This window comes from Triturus cristatus, chromosome 4_2 (genome assembly GCF_964204655.1).
Source record: "Triturus cristatus chromosome 4_2, aTriCri1.1, whole genome shotgun sequence".
Taxonomy (NCBI): Eukaryota; Metazoa; Chordata; class Amphibia; order Caudata; family Salamandridae; genus Triturus; species Triturus cristatus.
In genome coordinates, this window is record NC_140586.1 from 635,875,848 (window position 1) to 635,897,857 (window position 22,010).

Consider the following 22,010-nt stretch of genomic DNA (forward strand, 5'->3'; position numbering starts at 1 on the left):
GCTGTGCCACCACGGCAATATCTAGAAGACTCCTCCACCGATGAAGAGGGCGACTGCTACCTCATATCCTTGGCTAGCGACCTCAAGCGGAAGAAGCGTCCCCAACCTACCTGCGCCATCAAGATCGCCGGATCCCCCGTCACAGCCCTGATTGACACTGGCGCATCCGTTAATGTGATGGGGTGTCAACAATACAAGCGCCTTAACCCAAGACCCATGGTAGTTCCATCAGATGTGAGAATACTTACCTATGGCAGTCCAACGCCTCTACCCCTCAAGGGCAAGATGGTGGTGCCAGTGAAATCGGAGAACCATGAGATCACCACAGCGTTTCATGTGGTTGACAGGGAAGCCAACATCCTAGTAGGGAGTCACACAGCGGAAGAATTTGGCCTAATCACTTTCGCCAATGCAGTCAAGACCCTACAAACTGAAGATGTCATAGGCATGTTTCCAAAACTGTTCAGAGTATTAGGATGAGTAAAGAAACCCCTGATAAAGCTACATATCGACAAAGCGGTCAAACCTGTGGTGCTGCGACATCGACGAATACCATTTCATCTCAGACTTCTCGTTGAACAGGAGCTTCTAGACCTCTAACACCAGGGAGGCATAGAAAAAGTTACCGGCCCAACCCTGTGGGTCTCGCCCATGGTGATAGCGGAGAAGCCCAAACAGCCAGGGAAGATCCGGCTATGCATTGACATGAGCTTGCCTAACCAAGCAATCAAATGAGAGAGACACTTAATACCGACAGTCGACGACATACTGGCTGATTTAAACGGGTCCCGGTGGTTCTCCAAGCTGGACCTCAATGCGGGATACCATCAGTTGAGACTGGCAGAAGAGAGTAGATATATAACAACCTTCTCAACCCACATCGGCCTGCGCCGGTACAAGATGCTAAATTTCGGAATCCCCTCAGCAGCGGAGATATTTCAGAACATGGTCCGTGAACTGTTGTCAGGTCTCCAGGGGGTGCTCAATGTTAGTAACAACATCTTAATACATTCTACCACCCTTGAGGAACACCATCGCCACCTCAAAGCAACTCTCCAACGCCTTGCCGACCACAGGGTCACCCTCCATCGAGAAAAATGCTTATTTTTCCAAAAGTCCATAGAATTCTTTGGATACGTATTCAACGAAGATGCGGTCAAGGTGGACACTCGCAAGTCACAAGCTATCCAACAAGCACCTGCCCCCAAGACAGCATCGGAAACCAGTAGCTTTCTTGGAATGGCCACCTACTGCAGGCCATTCATACCCAACCTGGCCACGCTGGCTGAACCCCCGAGACCTCTGACGAAGAAGGATGCCAACTGGAGGTGGGGCCAAGAGGAGCAACAAGCGTTCCAGAACATTAAGACGGCACTTCTGGGAAAAACAACCATGGCGTATTTTGACACGACTCGGATGACCGAACTCCTGGTGGATGCCAGTCCCATAGGGCTTGGAGCGCTCCTGACCCAAGAAAAAGAGCCAGAAATTGGGCTCCATTGGCATTTGAAAGAAAAGCCCCCACGCCAACGGAGGCTCGCTACTCCCAGATTGAGAGAGAAGCACTGGCAATCAAGTGGGCCTGCAACCAATTACCCTTATTGTGAGGAAGTGGGTTTCTGTTGCAGTAACCCCCCCCCCTTTTTTTCTTAGTTGCCAGACTATTGATGCTCTTTGACTTGATGTGCTCTGGGGCCCTGGCATTAGGGACCCCAGGGCCTGTGTTCTTTCCCCAAAACAAAACCCAATTGACAGCTCTGCTCACGGGTAGGTCCCTGGTAAATGGTACTGTGACCAGAGAAGTCTCCTAAGGGCTGCAGCACCAATTGTGCCACCCTTAGAGGCCCTATACCCTGGCACACACACACTGCCTTTGCAGGCTGAGTGTCTGGGTGCATAACAAAACAAAGAGACGACATGGCACACATCCCTGTGTGCCATGCCCAGAAACCACTGCCCTGGCATACATCAGTCACCCCTCTAGCTGGGTGCCCTATGCCAGTGGTGAGGGTACAGGTGCATGAGCCCTGTACCCCTGCAGGTCCCAGGTTCATTCCTGGGCCCTGTAAGTGCAGTGTTGCCATTAAAAGTACATGGTGCTGGGAGGTCGACATTATGAACTCCACAGCACCATGATGGCTGCACTGAAGACTGGTAAGTTTGGTATCAAACTTCTCAGCACATTAAACCCACAGTGTGGGATTTAATGTAAAATGCACGACAGAGGGTATCTTAGAGATGCCCCCTGAAACTAACCAACAACCAGCGTCCTGGCTGAGAGGCTGCCTAGGCTGCCACCCAGCAGACATGTTGCTGGACCCCTGGGTAGAGAGCCATCCGCTCTCGTGGGCCTGTAACAATGCACATCCCGGTGCTAGGCCTCCTCACCAAGGATGGGCAGGGGAAGCTTCAAAGGCATGCCGCCTTCGTGAGCTTCTCCAGGCCACTTGCTGTACTCAGCAACAGGCCGCACCGGTTCTGACCCCCACTCTGGCGGGAGGATCGGCGGGAAAACCCAAGTGAGGAAAGGGCGTGTGCCAGCCTCTGCCAACCCCACCCCTCTGGTGGGGAGGCGAGGTGAAGCAGAACTCCGGGCTCTCGCCATCTTGAGGATGGGGATCCCTACCCAATCAGGACTAGGCTCCTGCCCCTCTCCCACTGGAGAGTGGCAGGCTAGGGGGTGCACCCACCCCAGGGAAGGGACCCATTGGTCCCTGACCTGAACCTACCTGTAACGCTCCTAAATTTAGTATTTCGGGGCACCCTGAACCCTCCTTCCTCAGATCCGATTCCGAAACAAGAAGTAGAACAAGAAGAAAGAAGACCTGCTGTGCAGCTGCTAACAAGAGGACGATACCAACTGACTTGGCCCCAGCCCTACAGGCCTGTTAACCCTCGAACCTGCTCCTGCTAAATCCCGGCGTCTCCTGTGGTCAGCAGCCTCGAAAACCACGGAGGACCTGACTGCCTTGCTCATCCATAGACTGGGACTCCCACGAGCAGTGGTTCTGCTCAAACAGCAGCAACCCCTGGTGCCAGCCAGGAACCGCGAATCCAGCACACACTGAACACTGAACAAAGACCACGAGGACGTCCCCCCGGCGACTGTGACCAAGAATTTAGCACCCAAGGACCCTCCTCGACGCTCCTGACTATGCCTGCAGCCTCACAACCAGGGACCAAGCTACCACTTTAGAGAGTAAGTGTATATCTAACTTTAACCTCAGCCAAACCTCTGGGGACTGTTGGACTCTGTACACACTGTACCTTACCTTGGTGCAGTATAACAGAGCCACTTTCTAACATTGGTGGATCAGCGGTGGGATACAAACTTGCATTTGTTGGACTACTTGGTTACCATCTGATCACACTACAGAACTCTTGAATTGCCTTTAGAATTAATTCAGATTTTTCTAAATTGGACTTTCCAAAATACTAAAAGTCTTGTCAGGGCCTTGCTGAAGTCCCCTTAGAATTTTAGAGAAATTAAAGTCACTGTAGTCAAGGGTAGAGGGTTAGAACTGTCTGTTTAGAATATCTCAAAAGAACTCAACTACTAGTGAAGGTAATACCATGGAGGACCTGGTTGAGGAGCTCGACCTCACACCTTACTTACACTTGTCTTTCAAGGAATTGAGGTCCTTATGCAAACTAAAAAGTATACCAATGGGCCTCCATCCAACCAAACAAGGGCTCCAGGAGCACCTGGCTGAGTATGCTAAGGACCACTCCTCTGAACATGGCGATGACCAGTCAGAGGGGGAAAGGGAGGAGGATGAGGGGGATAGTGACCCCCCTCCAGTCATCCCTAGGGAGGAAAGGGCCCCCATACCCTTGACTCCAAGCATCAACCTCTGGAGACCTAGAGGCCAGACAGGTGGCTTAGGCTTCAATGAGGACATTGGGAATAGCCCCAATGAGGAGGACAGCTTTTTAGCAAAGCTGGCCAATAGATTGGATCTAGAGTCCAGACTCCTGGCTCTATCAAAAGAAAGAAAGGAGATGGGTTTAGCACCCATCAATGGTGGCAGCAATACAAATAATAAGGACACAAAGCAATCTTATGATCCTAAAATCCCCAAAGGGATTGTCCCCAAATATGAGGAGGGTGATGATATCACCAAGTGGTTTACAGCCTTTGAGAGGGCTTGTGAAGCCAGGAGGGTGAAGAAGACTTTCTGGGGGTCACTCCTTTGGGAACTATTCTCTGGTAACTGCAGAGACAGACTACTGACCCGCTCTGGGTTAAATGCTGGGTCTTATGACCTCATGAAGAGAACTCTGATTGAGGGATTTGGACTCACCACTGAGGAGTATAGAATTAGATTCAGGGGGGCTCACAAGACCCAGAACCAGTCCTGGATTGATTTTGTAGACTACTCAGTAAAGCCACTGGGTGGCTGGTTAACTGGAAACAATGTGCATGACATTGATGGAATTTACAACCTGTTTATGAAGGAACACATATTAAGAACTGCATTGATGAAAAGTTGCATCAGTATCTGGTAGACCGAGGTCCACTTTCTCTCCAAGAGTTGGGAAAGAAGGCAGACCACAGGGTCAAAACAAGGGTAAGTAGTACGTCCACTGGGGGTGACCAAAATAAAGGGGTCACAAAGCCTCCCCAGAAGAAAGATAGTGAACCCCTTGAAGAAAAGAGTAAGGATTCCCAGGTAGCCCCCCAAAAACCTGTCCAGGAGGGTAGGCCCAAAGACACCTCACAACCTAAGCCAGGGTACCAAGGCAAGAATTGGGACCCCAACAGAGTCCGGTGTCACAACTGCCAAAAGGCAGGACGCCACACTAAGGACCCTAGCTGTCCTAAAAACAATGCCCCTAGTGCAGCTCCAGGGGTTACTACTGTGGTTCCAGGGGTTGCCAGTGTAGCATTGGAGGAAGGTTCCTCAGAAAAGGAGGTCCTCCTGGCCTTCAACTGGAGTATGGGCCCAAAAAGTAAGCTGGAAATTCCAGAGGGGAGTAGACACTTCCACCACCTACTGGTGAATGGGATTCCAGCCACTGCCCTGAGAGACACCTGTGCCAGTCACACTGTGGTGCATGCCAGGTTGGTTCTCTCCAACCAGTATATCCCAGGGGAAACCAGAAGAGTAAGGACTGTCCCAGGGGGAGTCACTGTTAGGTCTGTGGCTGTAGTGCCCCTAGAAGTAGCTGGGTGCCTTAGATGGAGAAAGGTGGTAGTCAGTGGGGACCTCCCCCTTGATTGTCTTCTTGGGAATGACCACCCAGGGGTTGGTCTGAGCCAAAGAAAGGTACTGGGCCAGTACCAGACCTCACCCAAGAAACCTGGGGGGGGGGGGGCTGAAGCTACAGTTAGTGCAGCCAAGCCCCACAAGAAAAAGAGGAGGCAGTGTAGGAAAGGTGGGCAACTGTTAGCCACAGTTCCAGGGGGCCAGGGAGATTCTATTCGAGTAAGGGAGAACCCCACGATTGGCACTGGTAAAGTACCCCCTAGCCAACAAAAAAGACCTGACTATTCAGGCAACTGTCCCGTCTGAGTTGGTGGCTCCTCAGCTGGTAGAACAAAGGGTGGAAGAAGGGTGTTCACTACCAAGTGTGGTGACCCCCCTCCCTAAAACAGCAGACAGGCCTCCCCAACCCAAGGAAGCCTGTGAGTTAGCTACTTCACCTATCAGGGAAGAGCTAAAAGGGTGCCCCCTGACCCTACTGGTCATGGTGGGGTTGCTCAAGTTGTGGGTAACTTCTGTGGGTAAGCTGGGCATTGCCCCAGCTAAGTTAGAATTTGCAGAGGTGTGCACCTCTGAACCCAAACTAAAAAGATGGGGTGAGGACACTAAAGAGCGAGGAGAGAAGCATTGGGGATTAGGCCCTGAAACTGTTGAGGTAGGCCAGCTCAAAAAAGGGACTGACCTGGACGTAAGGATGTAAGGCAGGGTAGGCCCTGCAACTTTCAAACCACTTCCCCTACTCTTCCTCGCCTGAAAGACTAGGAAGACTCGCCCAGCTTTGGTTGAGTCTCCTGGCCTTTGGCCTGGGGGGGCTTGTGTGAGAAAGTGGATTTCTGTTGCAGTAAACCCCCCCTTTTTTTCCTTAATTGCCAGACTACTGATGCTCTTTGACTTGATGTGCTCTGGGGCCCTGCCAATCAGGACCCCAGGGCCTGTGTTCTTTCCCCAAAACAAAACCCAATTGACAGCTCTGGTCACAGGTAGGTCCCTGGTAAATGGTACCCCATGTACCCAGGGCACTGTGACCAGAGAAGGCTCCTAAGGGCTGCAGCACCAATTGTGCCTCCCTTAGAGGCCCTGTTCCCTGGCACACACACACTGCCTTTGCAGGCTGAGTGTCTGGGTGCAGAACAAAACAAAGAGATGACGTGGCACAAATCCCTGTGTGCCACGCCCACAAACCACTGCCCTGGCATACATCAGTCACCCCTCTAGCTGGGTGCCCTATGACAGTGGTGAGGGTACAGGTGCACGGGCCGTATACCCCTACAGTGCCCAGATCCATTCCTGGGCCCTGTAAGTGCAGTGTTGCCATTAAAAGTATATGGTGCTGGGAGGTCGACATTACGAACTCCACAGCACCAAGATGGCTGCACTGAAGACTGGGAAGTTTGGTATCAAACTTCTCAGCACATTTAACTCACACTAATGCCAGTGTGGGATTTAATGTAAAATGCACAACAGAGGGCATCTTAGAGATGCCCCCTGAAACTAACCAACAACCAGCGTCCTGGCTGAGAGGCTGCCTAGGCTGCAACCCAGTAGACATGTTGCTGGACCCCTGGGTAGAGAGCCATCTCTTAGGCCTGCAACAATGCACATCCTGGGGTGAGGTGCTTGGCCTCCTCCCCCAGGATGGGCAGGGGAAGCTTCAAAGGCATGCTGCCTTTGTGAGCTTCTCCAGGCCACTTGCTGTACTCAGCAACTGGCCCCACCGGTTCTCACCCCCACTCTGGTGGGAAGATCGGTGGGAAAACCCAAGTGAGGAAAGGGGGTGTGCCAGCCTCTGCCAACCCCACCCCTCAGGTGGGGGAGGCAAGGTGAAGCAGAACTCCGGGCTCTCGCCATCTTGAGGATGGGGAGCCCTACCCATACAGGACTAGGCTCCTGCCCCCCTCCCACTGGAGAGTGGCAGGATAGGGGGCGTACCCACCCCAGGGAAGGGACCCATTGGTCCCTGACCTGTACCTACCTGTAACGACCCTAAATGTAGTATTTAGGGGCACCCTGAACCTTCCTTCCTCAGATCCCGAATCCGAAACAAGAAGAAGAACAAGAAGAAAGAAGACCTGCCGTGCAGCTGCTAACAAGAGGACGACACCAACTGACTCGGCCCATGCCCTACAGGCCTGTCGACCCTCGAACCTGCTCCTGCTAAATCCCGGCGTCTCCTGTGGCCAGCAACCTCAAAAACCCCAGAGGACCTGACTGCCTTGCTCATTCAAAGACTGGGACTCCCACGAGCAGTGGTTCTGCTCAAACAGCAACAACCCCTGGTGCCAGCAAGGAACCGCAAATCCAGCACACTCTGCACCCGCCGAGCCCGGCCTGTGCCTGAGTGAACAAAGACCACGAGGACTTTCCCCCGGCGACTGTGACCAAGAATCCAGCACCCAAGGACCCTCCTTGACGCCTGCAGCCTCACAACCAGGGACCCCTCCAATCGCGACCAGCAGAGGGTAAGATTTCCCAACTTTTAAAGCGGCTGCCTAGGCACTATTCTTACTCTTTATAGATAGCGAACAACGCTCATGATATACAAAGATTTTTTTAAGAAAAACATTTTCCAATAAGAAGCTGTAATTTAGCAAGCTAAGGGACAAGTAGGAGGCCTACGAGTTCCCGCTATGACTTAACAAGATGCATTTCCTTCAACTTACAGAGAGCAAGTACACACAGGTAGCGGAAGCTGCCCAACGTTGAAGTAATTACCTGGTAGCCCCAGAAATTGACATAATCTACCTCATTTTACAGGTATGATAACAATGTGTTTCCCTCTCCCTTTCACTTGGTAAAACAAAACGCATCACTAGTCACTAGATTAATTTTATCCATATTTTTCACTCTTCAGTGTCCTACACTAAGTACCATAGCCCTGAGGAAGACCTTCTATGAATCTATCTGGTCCCCACCTGAAGGTTGAAACGCGTCGGCAACCCGCCCTTCACTTACTTCTTTTCCCAAGCACGAGGTCAAGAGCCTCAACATGTTATAATTGATTGAAGACAATATTAAATGTTTAGGCGAACCTATTGACTGAGGTTTACTGTGATACACTTTGTACCAATGTGAACTCTGACCTCTTTTTCTTTTGGACCATGTATTTATTTATGATCGAGGAATAATGCAGTATTACTTTCCTGTCATAAGTTATTGCACTTTGTAAATAATATCTAGGACCAAGAAGATGTAAAACATTGTTTTATAGTACAGATTAGAAGCCATTCTGCATGTGTATTGTTTATATGTTCATAAATACTGTATATAAATTGCAATAAGACTTTTGATGATGAAATGTCTTTGATAAAACAAAAAAAAAGAGTGTGAATATATATATATTCAAAATATTCGTGAATTAAAGTAAATTCACTTTCTTTGAAAATTATCAACTTGTTGATGACAATTTTTTTGCTCACAGACTCACAGTATTAGAGTTGTTTGAATGTAATGTAGTTCATTCTATTGAACAGACACTCGGGTAACGATTTGTCCCTGGGTAGTAATTGAATGTATTGAATCTATGGTCTTAGGGGTAATTTTGCTCATGTAACGTGACCCAGAATCCAGCACCCAAGGACCCTTCTCGATGCTCCTGACGACGCCTGCAGCCTCACAACCAGGGACCCCTCCAACCGCGACCAGCAGAGGGTAAGATTTCCCGACGCCTAAAGACACCCCTACACCCGGCACCCTGCGGCCCCCTGTGCCCAACTCCTGGGTGCCTACCTAATCTACAGCTTCCCAACTTACCTCTCGAAGTGGTGGTCGCACCTGAAGAATCTCCGGCCCCGAGCTTGCAGCCTTTATTCATCTTGCAGCTTTTCCATTGAAATACATTGAGCGCCCGACAGCTCAAAAGCACCCTGCACCCATCCGCCCGAGTGCCCCTGGAAGTGCAGCATCTGTCTTATTCTACTTCCCCACTTGGCCTGTGTAAGTGACCAGGAGCCCAGCTCCCACAGCCGCGTGGCCTGCCTGCGAGCAGCCACCAACCAAAGGCCCCCTGCCCGCCATAGGCTAACATTGGGCCTACTCTCTCTGCACCCGTCTGCCCCTGTGCCGCTGAGGGTGTAACAACTGTACCTACCTGACCCTGGGAGACCCCTGAGTCTAACTCCAGAACCTTAACTCTGCCAGTCGAGTACTTACCTGAAAGCCGATAACCTACATTTTCTCCATAGGGTAACATTGACTGGTTTCACTTGGAAATTCTTCTAAGTGTTGAGTTTTTAAACTTTAAAATATTCACTAAAAATCATCCGATCAACAAAAATGAAATTACTCACCTGTTTACTAGGAGAGATCCCAGTGCTGGATCTTGGTGCCCAGCACTGACCCTGAAAAGTAATTATAACTGCGATTTTCTGATAACCAAACTTTCCTCCATAGGATAACATTGCCTGGTTTTTCCCAGAAATTCTTCTAAGGGTCGATTTTTGAAACATACAAATATTCCTAAAAAATCGCCTGTGTAACAAAAACGATTTCTTTCAACTGTTTACAGGAGATGGACCAGGGCTGAATCCAGGATCCAGCCCTGAGTAAGAAAAACCTGTGCAAAGTAATTGAGATTGCATTTACTTAAAGATTCCCGTTGAGCTCAATGTTATAATTGTGTTTAACTTGTGTTGCCTATTTCAACAACTGTAACTATTGCATTTCAAAGTCGATTGCTTATTGAATGTTTTTAACTAGAGCATCTCATTCTGATAAAGTATTTTGATACCTACTTGTGATTCTAAAATAAAACAACTATATATTTTTATATACAAAATCATTGGCCTAGAGTTCAGTTCTCGAGTGTGTGAGACCATTTGCTGACTGAGTGTGTACAACAAATGCTTTACACTGTCCTCTGATACTGCCTTACTGCTCGACCAAGCTACCACTTTAGAGAGTAAGAGAGTAAGGTTATATCTAAATTTAACCTCTGCCAAAACTCTGGGGACTGTTGGACTCTGTACACACTGTACCTTACCTTGGTGCAGTATATACAGAGCCACTTTCTTACACTTATATGTCAGCGGACATCCATTCCGATTGGTGCCTGACCACCAATCCCTAGTCCCGCTCTTCAGGGGCACCACGCCGCATACACCGCCAACAAATGAACGCTGGGCGATTCAGTTACAGCAGTACCAGATGGAGGTGGTGTACCGACCAGGTGCGAAAAATCCCACTGACATCCCCCCAAGATGACTGGGGCCGGGGAACAACAAGAGTGGAAGATGGAAGAATACGTTGACATGATAGCGCAATGGGCCTGCCTACATGCTGTAACTATGGACAAGATCAAAGAACAAACCAGCACAGATCCTGTGCTCATGAAGGTGCTGGAGTCGGTTCAGAAAGGATCCTGGAGCAGCTTTCTTCGCGACGCCAATGGCTGGGATGAGGTCAACAGAGACCGCCTCGGAAAATTCTGGAAAGTGCGAGATTAGCTAAGCATCGCCCCTGAAGAAGTAGTGCTAAGAGGAGCCCGAATTGTGGTCCCCACAAGCCTCCAAAAACGAGCCACGATCCTTGCTCACAAAGGACACCAAGGGGCCACCCGAATGAAATCGAGGATGAGAGAGAAGGTGTGGTTCCCCAGACTAGAAGCTGCCGCAGACATTCTAGAGAGGAATTGCTTGCCAGCTAACCAGCGGTCAAGAACACCCCACTCCCGTAACAACCGATGAACCTGCCACGTCTCCCTGGTCACGAGTGAGCCTCTACTTTGGGAGTTTTCCAGATGGAAGAGTGACGGCGGTGCTAATAGACAGCTACACTAAGTATCCCATAGTTGAAGTAATTGCATTGACTGCCTTTGTGCATCTCCAACCAGTTCTGGAAAAAACTTTCACAATATTCAGATTATCTCAAGAAATCAAAACCGATAATGGACCCCCATTTCAAGGAGCTAAGTTTAAGAACATGCTCGATTCACTCGGAGTCTACCATCATCGCATCACTTCCCAATGGCCGCAAGCCAGTGGAGAAGTAGAACGTTTCATGCGAACACTGAACAAGATCATCCATATTGCTGTGTCAGAACAATCAGACCCAGAACCTGCTGTTCACAGGTTCCTATGGGATTATCGAAGCACCCCACACTCCACGACACAGAGGTAGCCCTGGTTACTGATTTTAGCCGGTCCACGTCGGGATATCATTCCCGCAGCCAGCAGCTGCATCCCAGAGCCCTATGATCCTGCTGGTACCCAGACACGACGGACATTGAATAACGAACGAGCCATCGGGAAGAGAAAAGCCAAGACCAGGGTCATAATTCCGGGGAGTCTTTTCCTGGTACGGAACAGGAGCAGCGTATGTAAGTTTTGTACTAACTATGAGCCGGGTCAATAGACCATATTGTCAACCAAGGGCACCGCTATCACCGCTCAACGAGGTGATGAAACAATCACCCGGAATGTATCCTGGTTTAAGAGAATAACAAACCCTGACACTACAGACGTGATGTCGAGAACACCTTCGACCGGATCTGAAGCTGTAGCAGAAGACAGCTTCACCAGCCAAGGACAGAGCTCGACGGTATCCAAACCATCCTCTCCCGAGGTCACTGGTACTGAGCCACCCATGTCCATCTGCCCAGTGTAGTCAGGTGGTGCTCTGGAGAGTTAGCGCTGTAAACCATCATGATACAGTCTCAGACCTAATCCTAAGCCAAGCCAAAGACTCACAGACTTTATGTGTTGATTTTGTTTTTTCTGTTTTGAAGGCTGACTTGAGAAGGGATGGGTGGAATGGGGAGTAAGCCCTTCCGGAATGAGAACCAGAGACAGGTGGGTAGGATTCACTAGGTTCTTTATTCGTATGTAGAAGGGGAGAGCCGGCTTTTCCACCTTCGTGCCGTGATCCGAATCGCTGCCGCGTCACGTCACTCCCACAATCCTTTGCGGCGAGTCACGTGACATCGGGAGGCTCGACCGTGATGCTACACATCTTCCCCCTTAACAACAATGACAACGGAACTGTAACTGAGGGCCAAGGACAGAGGGTGAGAAGGAGATAGAGCGAGAGAGAGAGAGGGAGAGAGAGAGAGAGAGAGAGAGAGAGAGAGAGAGAGAGAGAGTGAGAAAGAGAGAGATGGAAGGGGATTCATAACTGAAAGTCACTGAAACGTTTCGGCAGCCTCACAGTACGGCCCCTGTGGGTGTGCGTTCTGATCCCTTGCTCTCTTCCTCCCCAGGATCCGGCCGTCCTCGTACTCTCCTCCTGGTCTCTACCATGTGTGTCGGAAGTCTCTTGCGGGGTACCCGCACAGTCAGCATCCTGGCTGGGTAGACGCAGTGTTTGCTGCTTGACTGTCTGTCCTTCCGCAATAGCCGAGGTGCTGGCCTCACTCCTGTTGCTACTCTCCATGTCTTCACTCACTGGTTCTGCGGTGGATGCTGTTTCTCCAGTGGTGCTGTTACTCTCTTCAAGGTCACTGTTGCTGTTGTCAATGCCCCACTGCAGGTTTTTTTTGCACTTGGCCATTCTGGATTGTGACCACACCTTGCCGTCGCTCAACAAGGCAAAGCATGTGTATAAGTCCACGACTTGCAGGGGCTCACTGAATTTGCTGTCTCCTTTTTGTCCTGGGTGGCCCTTTTGGATGCGGACCCAGTCGCCCTCCATCAGTGTGGCTTCATGCACATTATTCCTTTTGTCGTAATGGGCTTTGTAGATGCGTTGTGCTTTCTCTATGTTGCTCCGGACGATGGTCAGGGACCACTTGCTCTGGAGTCGCATGGGTCATCCAGGCTGTATTGTCTCTGGTAAAAGGTTTTCTGCCTCTCAGGATTTTAAACGGGCTGTAGCCCGTGAGGGTGGGCGTGATTCGATACGCCCACACCGTGCTTCTGACTTCGGACCCCCAGTTCTTCCGGGCACTGATGGCTGCCTTGATGGAGCCCATGATCACTTGGTTAAAGCCTTCCACTTGGCCATTACCCGCTGGATGGTAGACAAGTGTATGTTTGGACTGGATTCCATTGCGGTTGGTGAAGGCCGTCCATTTGGCTGATGTGAACTGGGGTTCATTGTCGCTTGTGATGGTTTTGGGGATGCCTTCCCTCAGGAAGATGTTGGTGAGGAAGATGATGACAGCACCAGAGTCTACTGATTCGCTGATTTCGACTTCTGGCCACTTCGAGTATCGGTCCACCAAGACGATTAGGTGTTTGGGTGTACCCCAGGTATCTAGGACGGGCCTACAATGTCAATGGAAAAGTCCTCCCAAGGGTTGTTGGCAGTGTTGAACTCTGCCATGGGGGGTCTCAGGGTGATGAGTGTTTTGTTTGCTCTGACGCAATGGTCGCTTGCTTTCACAAATCTTTCTACTTGGTTGTCCATGGCCGGCCACCAGTATAAAAGTTTCATTCGTCTTTTTGCCTTTACAATGCCCAGGTGACATTCATGGTTGATGTAGAGAATGCGATTGTATAAGGCCTTCGGGGGCACCACTCTGTCGCCTCGCAGCAGGAATACTGAGTCATCACCAATAGAGAGTTCATCGCGGACTTCCCAGTATTCTCTGAAGTTGTCCTTGGTATGCTTCTTCTCTGGCCAGCCTTGAGTGACATACATCTTGACCTGTGAGAGTTCCGTGTCCTGCGCATAGGCGTCTGCCCAGTCCTGGGCACTGATGGTGTGTTCATGATCCATCATGAATGCGACGCTGTAGTCGTCCCAATCCGACTGTGTGACAGATCTTCCATGGCTGCAGCTCTGCTGAGGAATTCCGCCACCCAATTTTGTGGACCCGGGATGTACTCCACGTCGTACACGAAGTCCAAGAGACGTAGTGTCATCTTTTCGATGCGTGGGGTGTCTGTCACGTTGCCACTGGATGTGAGGACTTTGATCAGGGGCTTATGGTCGGTGTGGAGCGTGAATCGTGACCCCCATAGATATTGTCGGAATTTCTCCATCGCCCAGATGGATGCTACCATTTCCTTCTCGATCACGCTGTACTTCTCTTCGCTGGGAGTGAGGGATCGCGAGGCGAACCCCACCGTGGTCTCTGTTCCATCCGTTGCTCTCTGGGAGAGGACTGCTCCGAGCCCTTTGTCACTGGCGTCCATGGTCAGGATGCTGGGTGCGACGCCGTCAAACTCATTTAAGGGGATCGCCCTGCAAATGTCTTTTTTGATGGCAGAGAATTCCGCTTCTGACTCGTCAGTCCAGGAAAAGGCAATCTTCTCTTTCAGCAGTTGAGGGAGGCTGTGCGTTTTGGTCGCGAAGTTCCTGACAAATTTGCTATAAAACTCTGCCAGCCCTAGGAATGAGCGGACATCATCCTTGTTTTTTGGGAGGGCGCAGACATGATGGCTTTCACATTTGCTGTTTTTGGGGAGATGCCCGTGTCGCTGAATTCATGGCCCAGATAGGTCACCTTACGTAGACCAAATTTGTACTTTTCCAATTCCGCAGTGAGGCCGTTGGCCGCCAGAGTATGCAGAACGGTGTGCAGGATGTTGTCGTGTTTGGCCTTGGACTTCCCCATTACGAGGATATCGTCTTGGAAGTAGAGGACACCTTGGACGTCTTTGAAGAGTTTATGCATGAGTTTTTGAAAGACGGCCGCCGCTGATGCGAGACCAAAGGGCAACCGTCTGAACCTATAGCATCGGAAGGGCGTGATGAAGGAGGTGAGTTTCCGGCACGACGTGTGGAGCGATACTTGGTGGTATGCGGCTTTGAGGTCAATGGTGGAGAACCATTTGATACCCTTGGTCTGGGCTAGTAGTTCGTTTATTTTGAGCAACGGAAACTTGTCAACAATGATGTTCTTATTGAGTTCTCAGAGATCGATGCAAAGACGTATCTTCCCACTCTGTTTATGCACAACCACCAAGGGAGCGAGCCATTAAGCGCACTTGATTGGTTCAATGATGTCGTTGTCTTCCAATCTTTTAAATTCTAGCTGTACTGCCTCTCTGCAGTTGAACGGGATGTTCCTGGCTTTGTGGGAGACTGGCACGGCTCCGTCTTTAAGGGTGAACTTGGACATTTTCGCGATGTGGTCGCTGAAAACTGTGGGAAACTCCGCTTTGAGCGAGGCATGCGTGGATGGGTAGTCCATCAGAAGCACCTGTGTGTCACCGCCTGAGTTGAGTTTGATGCCCAGCGCTCCCTGGTCCGCCCATCCCAGGACGGATGGGCCTTTCTCTGCAACGTATAACTTTGCTGTCGTGTGCCTGCCTTTGAACTCGAACAGGAGCTGCCAGAACCCCACCATGGGGATCCGTTCCCCTGTGTATGTGACTGGATGGACGTCAGTGGGGTGAAGGTGGTCCCCCACGGCAATGTGGACGCCCCCAATTACTAACTTGCAGGATGGCTTTTTAGGTGCGACGCCTCTGATGCCCAGGATGTGGCCCTCAATGCAGAGTATGCTATCTTGGTCAGATTGGTCTGCTCCCTCTTGGTCGTCGGAGTCATCTTGAACATTTGACTGCGGCGCTTCTGGGCTTCCGTCTGCAGACTTTGCCGAAATGTCCTATGATTCCGCAGAAGGAGCATTTGACGTGTAATGCTGGGCACTTCCTATCAGTTGCCATGTGGGAGTGGCTGCCACATCTGTAACAGGCTCCTTGCTGGTCCTGAGGGGCGTGATTGGGTCCTTTGAATTTGGACGTAGACTTCCTGTGGGAGGCCGAGCCGGAATCGGATGTAGTTTTTGAGGTCGGAACCTTCCGGTCGGTTGCCTTGGACACTGTGGGCTGCTGGACCGGTTCTTTCTTGGCGGCAAGTGCGCACCGTTTGGACAGCTCAGCTCGCTTGACTATTGCGATGATCTCCGGAAGGGACGCTTCACCACTAACCCATAGCTTCTCCTGGACGCTTGAGTGGGTAGTGTGCATAATCATTTGGTCTTGTATGAGTTCATCGTGCAGGGTGCCAAACATGTAATTGATGGCCAGCTTCTTGAGGGCCACTACGTGGTCCTCCACTGTTTCCGACTCAGTCCGATTGCGTTGGAAAAATTGTACCGGTGGATGGCTGTGCAAATTACCGGCTGGTAATCGTTGTCTAGGTCTTCCAAGGCATGTTGGAAAACGTCATCGTCTGTAGATGCCCTGGGCTTCTTTATCATGGTGCCGTAAACGCGCAAGCCTTCCAGACCCAGATTATGCAGGAGGATTTTTTTTCTACGTTTACTGGAGAACTTCTCCTCACCTTCATCCTCCAGAGCCGATAGGTAGTTCAAGAAATACTCCTTCAAGTCGGCCCATTTCATGGTCGGTTCTCCAGGTTTGGGTAGGAAGGGTAACGGGTTGGTGAGGCAGAAGGTTTGTGCGCAGATGGTGCGGGCGGCGTGAAAGACGGTGTGTCTTTATGTGGTGCGAAAGTTGCGAGGAGACCCCTATGGCCTTGTAATGGGGCAAACCCTGTCATGAGCAGGGTGTCCCTCGTGCTAACGGGCTGACTGCTGCGTGCTATGGACGAGATGCCCCTTGTTCCGGGCAGCTGGTAGTAGGGTTGCTGCGCCTGCAGTGGGGCCTTGGAAAGCCTCCGTGGGACACTTCGTGCGAGGGGGTTGTTTAGTGAAGGACAGAGCCCCCTGGAGCAAATATTGAAGGTGGTAGCTGGGGCATGGGGTTTTGTGAGGTGCGCGCCGTAACTCACACTGTGGACTTGTTGCATCCACTGCAGTCAGGCAATGCTGGACGCGGTGAACAGGCCGTGCCCGCCACAGAGTATGTGCCGGCTCTCCCCTACTTGGACGGCGGCTGGAAAGGCTCCTGGGTTCTGCCGCCTCGTCACCACTGTGGAATGGGGAGTAAGCCCCTCAAGAATGAGGACCAGAGACAGGTGGGTAGGATTCGCTAGGTTCTTTATTTGTACATAGAAGGGGAGAGCGGTTGTTCCACCTTCGCGCCGCGATCGGAATCGCTGCCGCGTCACGTCACTCCCACAATCCTTTGCGGTGAGTCACGTGACGTCGGGAGGCTAGACCACAACGCTGCAGTATGTAGCGGTGTAGATGCTGCCGAATCGATCCTCCCCGTTACCCCTTAGCCCGGAAGGGCCAACACACAATGTAGTACTCTCTGGCCAGGCATGGCCAGAGAGCATAAATAAACGGGCGGAGGTCGCTCGGGACTTCTGGCCCACAGAAAGATACTAGTGTCTGTGGGCCTTGATCTCTGCGCTGCGACTTAGGGCCCACCACGAGGTGCTGTGACGCCTGCCTAAGTGAATAACACAACACCTGGCAAAGCAGCTTAGCAGAGGCCCCGGCACGTAAGACAACGTTACACGGCAGATACATCGGGCAGACAAAAAATAAAAGTCTGAAGCGCCTGTTGCTCACTGCGACCCCCAGTCACACTTTGGTCACCTGATGCAAATCTTGACAGGCACAGTCTTTACACACTTAAAACCAGTAGTGTAGCGCATGCCCAGCAAGGCAGGTCAGGAGAGGACTCAGCGTGTGAGGCAACGTTACACGGCAGAGACAGAGGACAGACACGGCAGGCGAAAAGTCTGATGCATCCGTTACTCACTTCAGCCACCTGATGCAGATCCTGACAAGAAACGCCGGCTTGAAGCTCCTTTTCATGCGCTACACCTGCCTCAAAACTTCTTTTCATGCACCACACACCCAGCGCTGCTTTAGGCCACAACACTGACTCAGCTCACGCCATAGTCTGGTGTCAAAGTCACAACATGTGGCAGGTGATCATCGCCAAAATGTTGAAGTGACTGCACCACACAAGTTGTAAAGGTAATACACCTTTATTAATGGACACCAAAACTGAAGCCTGACTCTCCCTTCGCCAGCCACAGAGCAACTGACTCTGGTATGATCCTGCACTCAACAATATTCCAACATCGCTCACTGCATGACATAATCAACACTCTAAACGCCGAATACTAAACTCTCTTCTTACATTGGTCTGTTGTGTCATTCACAATTCTCTTGCACTCACTAAAGCATACAGCGTGGGTCAATGAGTCAGCCCGCTTCAGCCACTGGCTGTCTTCACTGTGAGTGGTGGCATTCACTCTTTCACGGTGTTCACATTTGCACATAAAATAGTTCCCTAAAGAGGCAGGGACTATTATGACCATTTCTGCTTTTTGAAAAGAACCTGTTGATTTGCATTAAGACACTGTTGTTTAATGTATTGGTGTGGCCCAGGCATCTCTCCCGGTAATAAAGTATTACAAAAACCATAGAAAAACAAAACAAGCATTGACAAACCTAAATGGCTGTCAGCCAATGCCAAAGCTATTGCCTTTGTAAAATGCTTGTTTAGGTATAGCTAGAGACTCGCTAGTTTCATTTATCTGGCTAATAATAATAAAAATGCATACAGATACACATACTTAGATACATACAAACATACAGGGCTTTTGGCCAGACCCCTTCCTCCGTGGGTCTGTTTTAGTGCATCCATATGTTGCTTCTGTCCCCCAGAGCATTCGTCCTGAGCTAGTGGGACAGTCCTCTTCATCCAGTGTCTGTTTCTCACTACGAGTGACTGCATTTTGTTTGTTATTTTGTGCACAGCTGATTGAAAAGGAGATCTGGTGTGCTTGGGCTGCTGGGCCACTACATTACTTTAATATATCTTTTGTTTTATCGATTTTCCATATGTTTGGAAAAAAAAATATACAACCCACTTGTCAAGACCGGACCTATTGTATTTGTAAATGCTTGTTTTGCTTTTGGCTTCACTATGCTTTCTCTATTCTTTGCTACGTTTCTTCCAGGGTCGCTGGTGAATATTTTAGAACTATCGGCAGCAGTATGCAGTAAAAAAACACACATCGACCAACTCCTGAAATAAACAAGAGCACGAAACAAAGAACACGTCTTAACTCTATATTATTTTACTGGGGTGGTTTCTACATTGAAATGTACATCGGTCACAACAAGCGTGTGTGGAATGGTCTATATATGTCTAAAGTAACGTGCCAAATCTACACTTTAGAATTCTTTACACTGAAATATCCAAGCCGTCTAGAGACACGCATGCCCTGACAAAAACACAGAAATCCTGTGGAGAACTGTGATTCTAATGTCAATAAAACCAAAAGCAATCAATCAAGGACAATGGATGCCATATCCTTAGGTATGGCCAAACAGGCATTGACTAACGCCGCTATTAATATCAATTTATACATCTGTATTTTACGCGCCCACAAGCAACCCACCAAACAGCCATAAATAAACATCGCGTGAGTTACAATAAAAATCAAAAGAATGTGTTTGAAAAAATAGGCACTTTTAATAATTTTGATGAAGATAGTTTTATTCTCGAGTGGTATAAGATGCTAAACACCCTATCCTCCAACCACAAGCACCTGCCTTAAAGATTAACGCTCACTAAACGTAAGTTAACATGACCATACCTCTTTTTTTCCTGTCGCGTTCCGTTTCTGCACATTAAACTCCTCAGCCTCGATTTACAGCTGGGGGCGAGCGAAACTCCAACAGCTGCGCGGATGGATCCTGCACAGATGCGGTCTCAGGTGTAACCGCACATTGACTGGCGCTTTGTCGAGAGCAACGAAGGGGCCGTGCTCGTCGAGGTAGCAATATTTTCGTTTCGCAGAAACGCGCCTCTCCCCTGTAGCGGAACTGTACAGCTATAATTAGCCTTGAGTGCGAACAGCAGTCTCCGATGCAACTACATCCCTACTGCTGAAAGGTTTCGTGCCCGTTTCTCCTGCGTCTGCCCTGTTAGTAGACGGTTAAGGACCCCTGACAGCAGTTTGTAACTAAAAGTTTTGGGTTGCATGCGTATAGTGCTTCAAAGCCTCGTCAGGGGTAGTATGAGCTATATAAATGCAATTTCAACACAATACTTTAAAATGTAGGTGAAGAAGACAGAAAGAATCTTCGGTTTAATGTCCCATGTCTGGTGAGAGCTGCACCAGTCTGAAGGGTACCGCATGGAAGGAAATGAAGCCCACACCCAAATTCTATCAGCCTCGCTTACCTATCAAAACAATGGGGCATATTATCAAGAAAGGGCGTTAAAATTATCGCCGCTTAAGCGGCAGAAAACTGCCGCTAAAGCGGCGATAATGGGCTTGATAATATGCACTTGGGAATTCCAATAGAAGCCCATGTTCTGTGTCAACATGGGTTTCTATTGGAATTCTCAGGGGCATATTATCAAGCCCATTATCGCCGCGTTAGCGGCAGTTAAGCGGCGATAACTTTAACGCCGTGCTTGATAATATGCCCCAATGTTCGCCTGACACACAAGATGTGTAAGGTACTTCTGACAAATGCATCAGCGTCCTCGGTTTCATAGCGCCAGTCAAGGACATCATAAAAGAGTTATAGAAACTCGCAGGCACTGTCATCTACTGGGACCAATAGACAGACCCTCGAGCAGTCAGAAGCGTAGACGACCCTTACCTCACGAATTTCGCTTTTCACCTTTCTGCAGCACTGATGCAGGATATGAGGCTTTCGTAGTGTCTTTTTCTCTCGTGCAGTGAGGGAGCGGCAAGGCTAAAGAACTGTGAACAGTTGTCTGGAGCAGTGTCGCCAGGTCCGACTTGATGCAGCACTCTCGGAGATGACTAACACCCAGGAGAGGTACAGCCCACAAAATGACGTCGATGGGCTGAACTTCATGGTTTTATTTACAGCAGTACACATTATCCACCCATTGTATCATTGCACAAGAGAATTAAAAAATATTGTTTTTGTGTACATTTCACATGAGTGGCATTGAGGCTGTAATGGTGATTCTTACTATTTTCATCGCTAGAAAACCGCAGCATTGTGGCAGCAAGCAACATTAAGCCTTTTTGATAGACCTCTGATCTATAAAAAAAAAATACATACATTAATGTAAATTAGTACTGCCAAAGCTAACCAATTTGATTTTGGCATAGCACCACCACACAAAGACACGTAACATACAACTCCACATACAGATGGTCACTTGCACACCCAGACATAAAAGACACATGCATGGCTTTAAGTGGGATGAAAAAGGTGGAAAGGGGGTCTTTAAAAGGGGTGTGGCCAAAGAAGCATAGCTAGAAAACTTTTCCAAGAGATGTTGCGTATATAATTAAGGGCTTAGCTTAACACGTGCATTTGGGTGGCTCTCAGTGATTTTTCTGCTATTGCATTCAGCAGGGGTGCATCTAGACATGGACTTCTAGGGGCTGAAGGGCATTAACAGGTCAACCAAAGGAGACATAGCTGACACTTAAAACAATGGAGCAAGTTATCCTTGGAGCCAATACAAGAAATAGGGTGATAAACTGTGCTTTTTTAACATATTGATCAGACCTGATACGATTACTACAAACATGATTTAGAGAATTTTGACAGTTCTACTGACAGATCTTTAAAAAGGGGAAAGAGTTGTTTGACAATTAAAAAACAGCTGTTGGAAATGGGATCTCTTGTTGGCAGTGGTTTGGATTCTGTCCAAGTAGGGACCCTCAATCTACTAAGGGTAAGGGGTCACACAGCTCAGATAACCCCTGCTCACCCCCTTGGTAGCTTGGCACAAGCAGTCAGGCTTATCTCAGAGACAATGTGTGAAGCATTTATACATACAAAAACAGTTGCACAGTGAAAACACTGCAAAATAAGTCCACACCAGTTTAGAAAAATAACCAATATTTATCTGGATAAAACAAGAGCAAAACAACAAAAATCCAACATACACAAGTAAAGATATCACTTTTCAAAGGTTAAATAAGGTCAGTCCATAAAAATCTATGGATGCGTTTCTTTTAGCACAAAGTACCTTGAATGCATGAAAATACAAAGACGAAACGGCCGCAGGGGAGGTGAGGTGCATCAGTTTCTTACTCCTAGAG

General features: G+C 49.3%; 1 protein-coding gene across 3 annotated transcripts in view; it reads right to left on the minus strand.

Moving 5' to 3' along the window:
* Positions 1-20,714, minus strand: part of IL12RB2 (interleukin 12 receptor subunit beta 2) — a 462,597-nt gene extending 441,883 nt beyond the window's left edge. The window contains exon 1 of one of the 3 annotated variants that reach the window (XM_085602320.1): positions 20,581-20,714. The gene's annotated coding sequence lies outside the window, so the exon portion shown is untranslated. Of the gene's footprint in view, positions 1-19,562; positions 19,665-20,580 lie in introns of those variants that run through there. The other 2 variants (XM_085602321.1, XM_085602322.1) reach the window with 2 other exon arrangements.
* Positions 20,715-22,010: the final 1,296 nt, after the last annotated feature.